We start from the raw sequence: 13,061 nt of genomic DNA on the forward strand, positions 1-13,061 counted from the left end.
GGTCAGGGCAAGAATGTTACGGTTCTTTGTGGACCACAGTTTCATGAGGACTAGTACATACCAAGCCTCAAAGTATCCCCCACAAACCACCAAAGGAAAAACAGTAACTTTTAAGTGGGCGAATCTGCAGACACCACGTTAACCGAGAGATGGGAATTAGTGCCACGGGTAACGGGGCAGGCGGCCACGTGCCTCCTGACGTGGTGCCCGGAGCAGCACACACCAACACCCCTTTCCGCCCCAACTGCGTTTCCTAACCACGATCACAGGGACATGCCCGACAAACCCACGCTGAGGCGATGCTACAAATAAACGGCTTGCCATTCCCCAACATGCCAACGTCACGAGAGACAACGAAATGCTAGGAAATGCTCCGGTTCAATGAGAACAGAGACCGAGACACCAAGTGCAATGAATGGCTCTGGGCTGGATCCTGGGCCAGAAGAAACACTATAACGCACATCGCTGGGAAAACCAGAGAAATCTGAACGTGGACTGAGAACTGTGTTAGGGAACTGTATTATGTCAGTGTTAAATGTCCTCAATTCAGTAACTGAAATTCCCCCGGAACTATGGGAATGCCCTTGGTCTTGGAAAACACACATCAAAGTGTTACGTGGTAAAGGGCGTGACACATACAACTTATTCTCGAACAGTTCGGAAAAGAGTAACATAATCCCACAGGATAACCGAGCACGTGTGGCAGAGAGTTAATAAGTGGTGTATCTTGCCAACGGGTATATGGGAACTTTCTGTATCATTAATGCATATAAATAAATCTGAAATTATTTCCAAATAAGACCTGAAAAAATTTAACATTTGAACATGACATTCTTTTTTAAAAAATATATTTTGATTTTTTTTACAGAGAGGAATGGGGAGGGATAGAGAGTGAGAAACATCGATGGGAGAGAAACATCAATCAGCTGCCTCCTGCACACCCTCTACTGGGGATGTGCCCACAACCAAGGCACATGCCCTTGACGGGAATCGAACCCGGGACCCTTCAGTCCGCAGGCCGACGCTCTATCCACTGAGCCACACCGGCCAGGGCTGAACCTGACATTCTAAGGATTCTGCATACCTAATAAAGGAGCCAGAATTCCTATCATCTCCACACACGCAACAGCAATGGAGTATAAGAAGCGGCGCTCTTGTTCCAAACACCCCGTGCGGGGTCAGTGCCGGGTGGGACTCTGTGGACCTGAGTCACGTCCATGTCCAGCTCCTCCCACCCTTGTTACGTCTGCAGCTTCCGCAAACCGCGCTGCCGCTGAAGGGACCGACTTCTCTACCCGGACACGCTGGCCCTCCAAATTACCTTCTGGTTCCGCCAGGGAGCAGACAGGAGAGATCACTCCCACAAGGAAAACGGGCAGACAAAACTCGGAAACGCCAGAAAGAGGCCGAGGAAGCGCCCACTCACTACAGGCATCGATGTCTCCACCCGGAGACCCCCACGCCAATGGGTCCACCCACACTTCCCAGTGGCAGGAACCCATGAAATGAAGGGGGGAAAACAGAGAGAGGACATGACTGAAAGAACATGCGAGACTTTTCTATGAAGAAGCAGAGCCGGCCCGGCCGGGGTGGCTCAGGGTTGAGCGCCCACCTATGAAGCAGGAGGTCACAGTTTGATTCTGTCAGGGCACAGGCCCGGGTTGCCGGCCCGGTCCCCAGGGGGGACATGCAGGAGGCAGCCGATCCATGATTCTCACTCCCTCCCCTCCCCCTTCCTCTCTGAAATCAATAAAAAAAAATTTTTTTTTTAAAGAAGAAAAGCCGCCCTGGCCAGTTTGGCTCAGTGGATAGAGCGTCGGCCTGCGGACTGAAGGGTCCCGGGGTGGATTTGGGCCAAGGGCACGAGCCCGGGTTGCGGGCTCCATCTCCCCCCGCTACCCCCAATTGGGGGCGTGCAGGAGGCAGCCGATCCATGATTCTCTCTCCTCATTGATCTTTCTCTCTTTCTCTCTCTCTCTTCCTCTTTGAAATGAATAAAAGTATTTTTTAAAAAGATTGACTTTAAAAAAAGAAAATAGCCTTCCATGTACATTAGAGCGGAGGCCCCGCCCCCAGGTACTGCAGACACATCCACACAACGACGTGTCCTCGACTTTTCATAGGGGCCTGGCCTGAAGGGCCAAGAACTAGGAACATCCCAATGCCCACCGAACGGAGGTGCATCCCCAACTGTGACCTCTCCACCCACCGAGCCCTCCTTCAGCCACGGCCACAGGAGCGGCTGCCGAAGCTGAGGGCCTGGGCGGGTCTCCAGCTTGTTATGCGAAGGGAGTGAAGACAGGGACAGAGGCCACACTGGGATCCACTGATAGGAAATGCCACAGGGCAGCCATGACAGAGAGCAGACGGGGGGTGCAGGGGCTGCCCAAGGGACACAAGGACACCCTGGGGTGAGGGCCATGTCCCTGGTGGTCACGGTGCTGGGCCTGTCACAACCAAGAGGCACACTGAAAAGTGGTCAGTTCTGCCCGGCTGGCGTGGCTCCGTGGCTGAGCACTGACCCAGGAACCAAGAGGTCCCTGGTTCAATTCCCAGTCAAGGGCACATGCCCAGTAGGGGGCGCGCAAGAGGCAGCTGATTGATGCTGTTTCTCCCTAATTGATGTTTCTCTCTCTCCATCCCTCTTGCTTCCTCTGTCTCTAAAAAGCAATAAAAAACATTTTTTAAAAAATAAAAAAGTATGCCGAAACTGGTTTGGCTCAGTGGATAGAGCGTTGGCCTGCGGACTGAAGGGTCCCGGGTTCGAATCCAGTCAAGGGCATGTGCCTTGGTTGCGGGCACATCCCCAGTGGGAGATGTGCAGGAGGCAGCTGATCGATGTTTCTCTCTCATCGATGTTTCTAACTCGCTATCTCTCTCCCTTCCTCTCTGTAAAAAATCAATAAAATATATATTTTTTTTAAAAGTAAATTTTATTATATGCAAATTTACCTCGATAAAGCTGATTTAAACAATAAAAATAGGAGTGGAAACGGCCATTTTGATTCAAAATATGAGGAGGAATCCTTGCTGGGTGGCGGATAAGTATCACAAGCCCGAGTTATGCCAAGTGGATCCGTATGACCAACGAGTTCAGGTTTCAACAGGTATCAGTTTGCCACTCAGTAAATATTTTATAAAAATAATTTTCTCACTAATTATTCTCATTATTTCTAAGCAGAGAAACAAAACTCTTTCCTTTCTTACCTTCCCTCCACATTCACTTCTTAGATCATGTCAACACCTTGAAAATGATGAGGTACCTTCACCCCAGCTCAGTGGTCGGCACACTCATTAGTCAACAGAGCCAAATGTCAACAGTACAACGATTGAAATTTCTTTTGAGAGCCACATTTTTTAAACTTAAACTACATAGGTAGGTTCATTGTTATTAACTTACTTAGGGTACTCCTAAGGCTAAGGAAGAGCCACACTCAAGGGGCCAAAGAGCCGCATGTGGCTCGCGAGCCGCAGTCTGCCGGCCCCGGGCCTGGCCGGTGTGGCTCAGTGGATAGAGTGTCGGCCTGCGGACTGAAGGGTCCCGGGTTTGATTCTGGTCAAGGGAACGTACCTCAGTTGCAGGATCGATCCCCAATAGGGGGCGTGCAGGAGGCAGCCGATCAATGATTCTCTCTCATCGCTGATGTTTCTCTCTCTCTCCCTCTCCTTTCCTCTCTGAAATTTATAATATACATGTATATATACATATTTAAAATAAAAAAACTATGTGGTACCTTGAACAAGGTCAACTTGGACTGCTTTTTAAAGAACACATCATTATTTTACAATAAACATGAAGCATGAATTGGAGCTTGAACGTGTTCATCGCCAATTTTTAAAGTTGTGTGTAGGAGTGTATAATTCTGACAAATTCTACTAAACGTTATTTGCCAGTTTTAGATTTTAAAGTATAACTGACATGAAGTAATGTATTGCATTTCTGCAAAAAATACCTCCCAAATAAAGGCAGCAGCTCAATCATTAAAGTTACATTACCAAATAATTCATATTCCTAAGGAGTTCTCAATTTTTCACAGAACTTGATTTTTTTAAAAAGGTACTTCTCTTGAAAAGATTAGTCACCAGTATTCAAGTATAAAATTAAAGATTAACTTATAGTAAATTGGGTAATTTGAGGCCAAGAGACTTCTTAATAGAACTTTTGCATCTTAAAAGTATTTTTACAAAAAATATAATTAAGCCCAGCTTGTGGTTACCATCGACCTATGAGCCAGGAGGTCAGGGTTCGATTCCCAGTCAGGGCACACGCCTGGGATGTGGGCTGGATCCCCAGTGTGGGGCGTGCAGGAGGCAGCCGATCCATGATTCTCTCTCATCGTGGATGCTTCTATCTCTCTTTCCCACTTCCTTCCTCTGAAATCAATAAAAACACATTTTAAAAAAATATATAATTAAAAACGTTTACTTGTTTACCACAAAGTTAACACAAAAGCTACTACCCATCTAGTAACATTTTTAATTCTTAACAATTGATATGTTTTTAATACCATTTCGGTTTATTATAAATGTGTTCAGTAAGGATACACAGTTGATTTTCTTTTTAAGTATCCAACAACCACTTAAGTCATTCAGTATTTCATTATAAAATACTCTTGCATCCATCTTGGTTAACAGTTATCTTGCAGAGAAATACTATCAGTTACGAGCGAGATAAATGTATAAAGAAAAAACCAAGGACAAAAACACCACTTCTTAGAAACGAAGCGCACATCGATACGCATGTCACTTTCCGGGCCAAGGTTAGGCGTGCAGTTTTTTTGTTTGTTTTTATTTTGTTATAAGAAAGCCATTTTTGGTATTAGATGGTAAGACACACTCTGGCATAGCTTTCTTTTTAAAAAATATATATTTCTTTTCTTGATTTCAGAGAGGAAGGGAGAGGGAGAGACAGAAACATCCATGGTCAGAGAGAACCATGGATCGGTTGCCTCCTGCAAGCCCCCCACTGGGGATCTAGCCCACAACCCGGGCCTGTGCCCTTGGCCGGAATTGAACCTGGGACCTTCCAGTAGGCAGGCCGATGCTCTATCCACTGAGCCACACCGGCCAGGGCTAGGCGTGCAGTTTGATAGCACTGGATGTCAGGAGTCATCGGTCTTGCTCAGACTGCATTTCCAGTCAGTACCTGGCACAACCCTGCACGGAACAGGTCCTCTATGTTGACAGAGTTCTAGGCACTCAAACGTTTACATAATGAATTCACATTGGACCTGCATTTATCCACATCACAGAAACAGAGGCCAGTCCTGCTGCTGTGGCTCGGGGGTCGGGCATTGACCCAGGACCCAAAAGGTCACCTGTCTGCCCACCAGTGAACGTGCCTGGGCTGCGGGTTCCATCCCCAGCGGGGGGCGACAGGTGGTGGTCCCCTCTCTCTCTATCCTTGTCCCTTCCTCTCTCTCTAAAAATCAATAGAAACATTAAAAACAAAACTCTGAACCCCTAATATATCACCTATAGGAAATCCAATTACCCAAGTAAAAATCTAATGAACAAACTTGTCCACCTTTAATCTGTGGGGTCAATCCGGGGATGCTTGAACAGCGTAGAGCGTACGGGTCCAGTGTCAATGAACTCCTTTCTTCCTTCCGGCCATTTAATCTATGACAATCTAAACATAATACGCCCAATGATAAGTTCGTTTTTAAGACTTTCTAATTTGTACTATATTCTCTTTGAGAATTTAATGGCGCCCATAGGTCATTTTTAAAAGCATATCTATATCTATATCTATACTAATAAAAGGGTAATATGCTAATTAGACTGGATCTACCGGACATCTTCCAGTCCTCCTTCCAGACAAAGCCATGGTGGCAGGGGCCGAGGCAGAGGGGTTAGGGGCGATCAGGCCGGCAGGCAGAGGGGTTAGGGGTGATCAGGCCAGCAGGCAAGTGGTTAGGAGCCAGCGGTCCTGGATTGGAGAGGGTGCAGGCAGGGCTGAGGGACTCCCCCCCGCCCCCTGACCTGTGCACAAATTTCGTGCACCCGGCCTCTAGTATATATATATATATATATAAAGCACAATGGAAGGAGTCTCTTTTTCACACCATTAAAATACCCTACATGCATATTTTTATTACTTCTAATACTGAAAAAATCTAGTAATTTGACAAATTTTCAAATTTCAGGTCTCCCTTAATTAGGAAAAGAAGCGCATTAGCTCTGAAAGTACTCAGGAGTCCACACCGGAACCTGCACTGACCGGTGCCAGCGTTATATAGAGACCGACCACCTGGGTGACTGCAGGCTCCTGTGCCAGTGGTACCTGATGGCCTGCCTGGCAGGCCCACATCAGCCACTCCCCAAAGGCCCTTCTCTTCTCTATGTGTCGTTATGAAACACAGAATAAATTACTAAGCACCACACTCTCTGAGGCCACTGAGCATTCGGGGGAAATTGTTTCCACTCCATCGACAATGTGCTCTATTTATTTGTTGTTCTCCTTGCTGAATGGCCCTAATCCGCCGGGTGAGGGCCACTGGCCCCAACGCTGGCCTCAGTATATTTATGGCTCGGAGGCTGAAGTCCCCCCGAGCTGGCCTCGTGTCAGCCAGAACCGAAGACCCAAGGGACCCTGAGTCACAACTTCAGGAGCGAAGCAAGTTGAAAAAGCCACGTTTTCCCGAAATGATCACTAAACATGGATTTCCCTCTATAACCTTCACACCGGTGTTTCTCAAATACACGGATTAACAGCATCAGAAATACGCACACCTCTGTGCCCCACTCCACACCGAAGGACTCCATTTCTGGAGCCCGAGCCCAAGGATTAGTGCCGGGGTCCAACCCCAGCAGGTCCAGGGGCCCCCAAAGGTGTGGACGCAGGTTCTCGTGCCCCCAGGGGACCAGGAGAGGAGGGTGCCTTTGCCTGGGGGGGCCCATTAACACGGAACCTCCAGCCAAACCTGAAATGACTTTCCCTAAAGTGTAATATTTAGTTACGTATCTTCATCTCTACCTGGCAGCCATAAAATTAATCGGTTAAGAAGAAAATTAAGTACATTTCCTCAAATGCAGGGCAAAGTTACTATTCATGACATAAATATTTAAGCACCAACACAATTTTTTAAATATGCAAGTGAAACTCAATCATTCTATTCGCCAATAAAGTATTTACCTGTCTAAATGCTGGCTTCTCTGGGAAATTCAAATGCCTAGAAGATGTATTTCAGAAAAATTCTTTCACTAATTAAAAGTGGTTAGTTTTAAGTTTTCCTTTTCTTTTCCAAATAAGAAAACCAGTGTCTGGAAAATTGAACTTTTCAGGTCTAAGAAAATAGACACTAAAACAAACAAAAAAACCATGCAAAACTCCTTCCCCTGAAACAAACACAATAACAACACTGGCTCGGGAAGCTGGACACACTCAGTTATCAGTAAGCTGAAGCAAACGTTTACAGGTGATTATTTAAGTTTCAAAATGCGCGGGACAAGTCCAGGGCACACGGGCTCGACCATGGCTGCACCCATGAGTCGGCGCCTGACCAGGACCTCCCACACCCCCATTGAAAGTGGCATCAGGACGTAATTGTCCCGGGTTTTGCTTTAGAACAACTTCGCAAGTTTACTCTGGACAACAGTTAACAAGTTTCATAACGTGAGCAGGTGCAGCTATTCCAGTTCACAAACTCTGGCGAGTCCACGTGATCAGCCGCTGCTGCCAACAAAGCCGGCTCTTAAAGACAGACGGACAGACGGACAGGCGGACAGGCGGCACGCAGGGACCACCTCGGGTGGCAGCCCTCTCCCCTTTAACTGCCAGCCTGTGAAATCCTCGGAAGGTGCTGACACCCCCCTTTCAGCCCTACGTCTGCACAGACACGTTCTGCATCTACGGGGCATTTTAAAAACTCAGAAACGCGCCAACAGGGACACAGGTGCTCATGGCTGCTGAGGCCCAGGCAGAGGGGCGTCAGCGGGCGCCGTCCCAGCCCCCACCCCCCCCTGCTCCTGAGATGTGTTATTCCAGAAGGTATTTCTTCTGGCGTGTGCGCACCAGGAAAGCAGGCCTGCACCACAGTGCCCGTGGGAAATACTAAGCCAGCGGTTCTCAACCTGTGGGGCGCGCCCCCGTTGGGGGGTCGAAAGACCCTTTCACAGGGGTCGCCTCAGACCATCGGAAAACACATCTATAATTACATATTGTTTCTGTGATTAATCACGATGCTTTAATTATGTTCAACTTATAACAATGAAATTGGGGTTCACCACAACATGAGGAACTGTACTAAAGGGTCGCGGCGTTAGGAAGGTTGAGAACCACTGTATTAAGCCCTTCATGGATGGAAAGCAACAGATGTAATGAGTAAAATACCCAAAGATGTAACTGCTCACTTAAAAGATTTCCCCATGTCCTTGAGGTGATTTTAATGTCCAGAAAATGGGTTTAGATCCATCTACATCCCGGAAAAGGGAATTTAAACTAGGCTGTTGGTTTAGGCAAAACGATGAACCAGTCCGAGGGCGGGAGAGGCACCCGTTACCAGAACATTCCAGGGCCCCATGAAAGAGCTGGAAGCACTGCCCGCTGGGGCAACAGAAGCTGGAACAGCCTTTGTGAAAAGCAAAGTGTTCGCACCCTCTGATCCGGGTAAGCCCACTCCGGGCGATCTTCCCAAAGAAATGAACCATTTAAAGAAAAGGGAAATATTCTTTAAATTTCCACACAGAAGTGTGTTCAACGCAATGCCATTTTAAATGGTGACACGTTAGGAACAATCTAAACATAGCACAGGCAAACGCCTAAAGGAAGGTCCCACTAACAAAAAAACTATACAGCAACAGAAATTAAAGCTAGTTGAACATGAGATGATACAGTACAGTAAAAAAAACACACTGCACTTCTTTACAATTGTGGGGAAAATACAAGAACATGGAGGACACAGAAGGGAAGATAAAAAAGATAAGACCACCACACACAGATCTCGTGGGTGTGTGGGTGACCTTCCTTAATTTTTAAAAAATTATTATTATTATTATTGTTATTATTACTGCTGCATTCCTTAAGCGATAGAGTAGAAAAGCATTAATTTAAAACCACTGCGTGATCTGCAGAAGCGGTTTAGCAAATACAAGCATTATCCTGGCTGAAATGCTTAGCCAGCGCTTGGGTTGATGACTCAAACTTTTATACCTTAGTTTCTATGAAATCAAAGAGCAACAATGTGAAGAAACAGCATCTAAAGAAACTTCTGGCACTGCAATAACAATGATTTCCTAGGTCGGAACCGTCAACAGACCCACAGATGCTTTAGGAAAAAAGTTCTGGTCGCCTAGGTGGAACTCATGTCCTGTCACCAAGCGTGTTCATCGCTCACCCACGCCTTGGAAATGAAGTTTGAAGGAGAAAGCCGTTTCACCTTGTCCGTATACAATAAATCAATGAATTCCTAAAGGAAAGCTAAACGGAGAAGCATCTTACAAAGGCGAACATATTGCTAAATTCAGAATAAACTGAAGTTAAAAGGGAGGGGGGTGCGCAGGGGGAAATTAACGGGCATTTCAGCGTTTTACACACACATTTCCCAAGTCGCGAGCCACTTCCCACCTCGAGTTTCAGGGAAAGGACCTCAGGTCGCCCCGGCTGTCGGCTGCAGAACCTGGCAGGTGACCCCGCAGGCCAGCCCGAGCGGAGCGGTTGCTGGAGAGGATCTGACCCGGGCATTTTTTTTAAAAAATGACACTCAGACTCGGACCTGAAAATCACGGTAAAAGAAAGTCGAGTTTGATCTCTCGACACCGATTTCCTGCCCAAACAGCCCTTTTGTTCTGCTCCCTGCCTAATCCTCACGTTGTTGGCATCAGAAACGGCGACCAGGACAGACCGGGCGGACACGGAGCGGAAGCGATCAGAGTGCAGGACGAAGGGTCAGGAGAAGATGAGAACAAAAATCCTACCAACAAAACCTCCACAATGTTGTTTGCTTCACCTCAGATTAACTTCACTGAAGCTGTGCCCGGGGCAACCAAACCTGCACGCCAAGCCCCGCCCTCGCCCGTGCCAGTGGCCGAGGCGAAGTCTCCGCCCCGCTCGCGAAACCGGCGCCTGTGATTGGACACGGCTGCTACCCATCATCCTAAAGAACTTTTCCTGGCTAGCAGGGTAGGTTACACCCACTAAACCCCCGGCGAAGCTGGCTTCTTAAAGGAACAGAACGGAATGTTCCCGCGGCCCCCCCTCTGCTATTTGCTGGCTCTTTTGTCTGCGTAAAAGCAAATGAACTGACGGCCGCGGAAACCTCACAGAAGCGGCGTGCGTGTGTAGTTCGGTGGCTTTTAGCATTTGGTCTTTTTCAGGACCTTTTCAGGGAGTTAACATTCTGCCTGAATAGTTTACGTTTTAGCGCGGCCACAGAAATCCACGGCCACGCTGCGCGGAGAGGAACAAAACCGCGTCTCCGCTAAGGCTCCGGGAGACGGCTGTAACTTCGGTGACCACACAGGTTAAAACACCGAGCCCAACGCAGGGACGTCTACGCCGCCTATCGCATCCCGACACTTCCGGCCTCGGTGTAACGGTGTAACGAGAGCGAAACCGGCAGCGACCCCAGAAATCGGGATTTGTACTTAAAGCTGAAATGTGACTGCCCTGTCCGCACGCGTACAGGTGTGACGACGTGTCCTTTCCGGGTTCACACGGAGGCACCGCACGCGGGCGTCTAGACGGAAAGGCAGCCGCTCTAATGACCGGGCAGGCGAGCAGCTCGGGTGGCCGCAGTGTTAGTTTATGTTGTTTTTTAAAATAGGGGCGGACACCGTTTGTGCTTTAAGGCGGCGCGGGCGCCCACAGACGCAGCCGGAGGGTACACGCCCCTTAAACTGCTAAATCCGAGTCAGCGCTATTTTCACTGCAGAGTTCTAAGGCGAGCACGTGGACTCTGATTTTTAAACGGACAAAAAAAGGCCTCGTATCACTTTAAGAGTTACCAAATTTGCTACCCATTACTATACGTTTATTTTGTTAGAACTGCTTGTGTTTTAACAGGTTGGCCCATCAAATATGACGCCAACATGAATCATTATCTGACTGAACACTGACCTCATTCAATAACGTCGATTTTTCACCTCTACCAAAAAATCTGACTGAGTTATAAAAACAAATTCAAAATGGAAGCAAATTAGAATGGCTCTTCTTCAAATATACGTTAAGTTTATATAAAGAGTTTTTAATGTAAGTTTACAGTTTTCAAAGTTCAAATCCTGCGAGCATTCTTCCTCCAAGAAAATTCAGGTATTAGAACACAAGCCTAGGGGCTTGTTTTGCATAAAAAGAGGAGCCTTTGTGACAAAGCGAAAATGCACATAATTGCAAGGAGACGCGAATACGGAGCAACACCCTGCAGAGGCCCAAACAGCTGCAAACGCCCTTATGCCTCCGGAGTGGACGGACTGAAAGGGCCATTCACAGAGGTCTCCTCCCAAGATCCTCTGCAAGGACTCGGCTCTGAATGCCGGCCCTTCGGGAGTCAAGTTCGGGCTGTCCTCCCCGGTGGGACGGACACTGGCTGGAGGACACGGGAGGCAGAAGAGGCCCAGGAGCCAACAGCAGACACAATACGCAACCTGAGTGACAGCCTGGGACTGGGGGGAGCAGGTTCCAGACGCCCCGACTGCGCAGGGTTATAGAGAAAGACACGGCAAACGGTTAAGTCTTAAAATCCGGCAAGCATAAAACCGGTAGACAGTGACGGGAACCAAAGAAACCTTTGCCCTGACACCGCACCTCACTGCAAAGGTAATTATTTGTATGAAACAGGCACGCTTCACAATCTATATATATAAAAGGCGAATATGCAAAGTATCCCCTCGGGAGTTCGACCGGGCGACCGGGAGTTTGATCACTCGCTATGACGTGCGCTCACCACCAAAGGGCAGCATGGGACGAAGGCAGGCCTGGCCAGCAGCCAGAAACGGGGGCCCCAGCCGGCAGCCGGCAGGTGGGGAAGGAAGGCCCGATCGCCCCGATTGCCGGCCGGGCCTAGGGACCCTGCCCGTGCATGAATTTCATGCACCGGGCCTAAGTGTAACACCAAGGTCACCCTCAGTCTATAGCCAGAAGAGCACAGAGAGGTGGACGTGGCTATTCCAGACGGCTCCGAGTTCTCCGGGATCTCCTTGAGAGAAGTTCAAGGTGATAAATACCATCCTAAGGCGGCTCACAGGTTAAAAATAAAGGTATTGTGTTCGCCTTCTAAATCCGCAGCAGAAATAAAGGAAGGACAGGGACAGCACGCCCGCGATTATTTAACAACAATATTGCCTCACAGGAACACGGTGTCTGTGAGGTCTCGGGCGCCCCGACTGAAGGTGACAATATCACTTCCCCAACATCATCGTCATCAAAGGACGGACTGTGTCTCCCTGTGGGAGCTGCTCGGAGGTTTACATCAACTGGAAACAACGCAGGACAGAACGAGCTGACGGCAACTTGTTCTCGATTTGCTTTTGATTAAAAAGTCCCTATTCAAGGCTCGGTATCTAGTCTACGAGGAACAGCGTTGGGTACAGAGAGAGCAGGCTGGAGCCGTCTTTAGAATTTCACAGGATGAGAACAGCTCACACTCGTCTTCCTACAGCAGAAGTGAATCCTTCGCGTCATCCCTGGGCCCCACGGGCGGGTGACATGGCTGAAAGGACCCCTCTGACATGAGCAAAACATGGCTGGGGTCACTCAGGAGAAAGTCTGAAAACTACCAGCTAATGGAGAAAACAAGTAATTTTAAAAATTTTAAAAAATATTTCCCTGGCCCTGGCTGGTGTGGCTCGGTGGGTAGAGCCTCGGCCTGAGGACTGAAGGGTCCCGGGTTCGGTTCCCCTCCAGGGCATGTGCCTGGGTTTGGGTCCCGATCCCCAGTGGGGGGCGTGCAGGAGGCAGCCGATCCATGATTCTCTCTCATCATGGATGTTTCTTCTCTCTCTCTCCCTCTTCTTTCCTCTCTGACATCAATAAAAATATGTATCTTTAGAAAAGAATAGCCCTTTACTTTAATGAAAAGCATATATTATAAAAAGAGAGCCAGTGAAGTATCATAGGTGAAAAA

The 13,061-nt window shown here is 48.1% G+C and overlaps 1 protein-coding gene across 2 annotated transcripts in view; it reads right to left on the minus strand.

Annotated features, from left to right (window-relative positions):
- The window catches only part of ZFAND6 (zinc finger, AN1-type domain 6), a 40,973-nt gene extending 30,971 nt beyond the window's left edge, over positions 1 to 10,002 (minus strand). For both annotated transcript variants that reach the window (XR_001512980.1, XM_006753137.2), the window contains exon 1: positions 9,919 to 10,002. The gene's annotated coding sequence lies outside the window, so the exon portion shown is untranslated. The remainder of the gene's footprint in view (positions 1 to 9,918) is intronic.
- Positions 10,003 to 13,061: the final 3,059 nt, after the last annotated feature.

The sequence above is a fragment of the Myotis davidii genome, unplaced genomic scaffold, assembly GCF_000327345.1.
Source record: "Myotis davidii unplaced genomic scaffold, ASM32734v1 scaffold2091, whole genome shotgun sequence".
NCBI lineage: Eukaryota > Metazoa > Chordata > Mammalia > Chiroptera > Vespertilionidae > Myotis > Myotis davidii.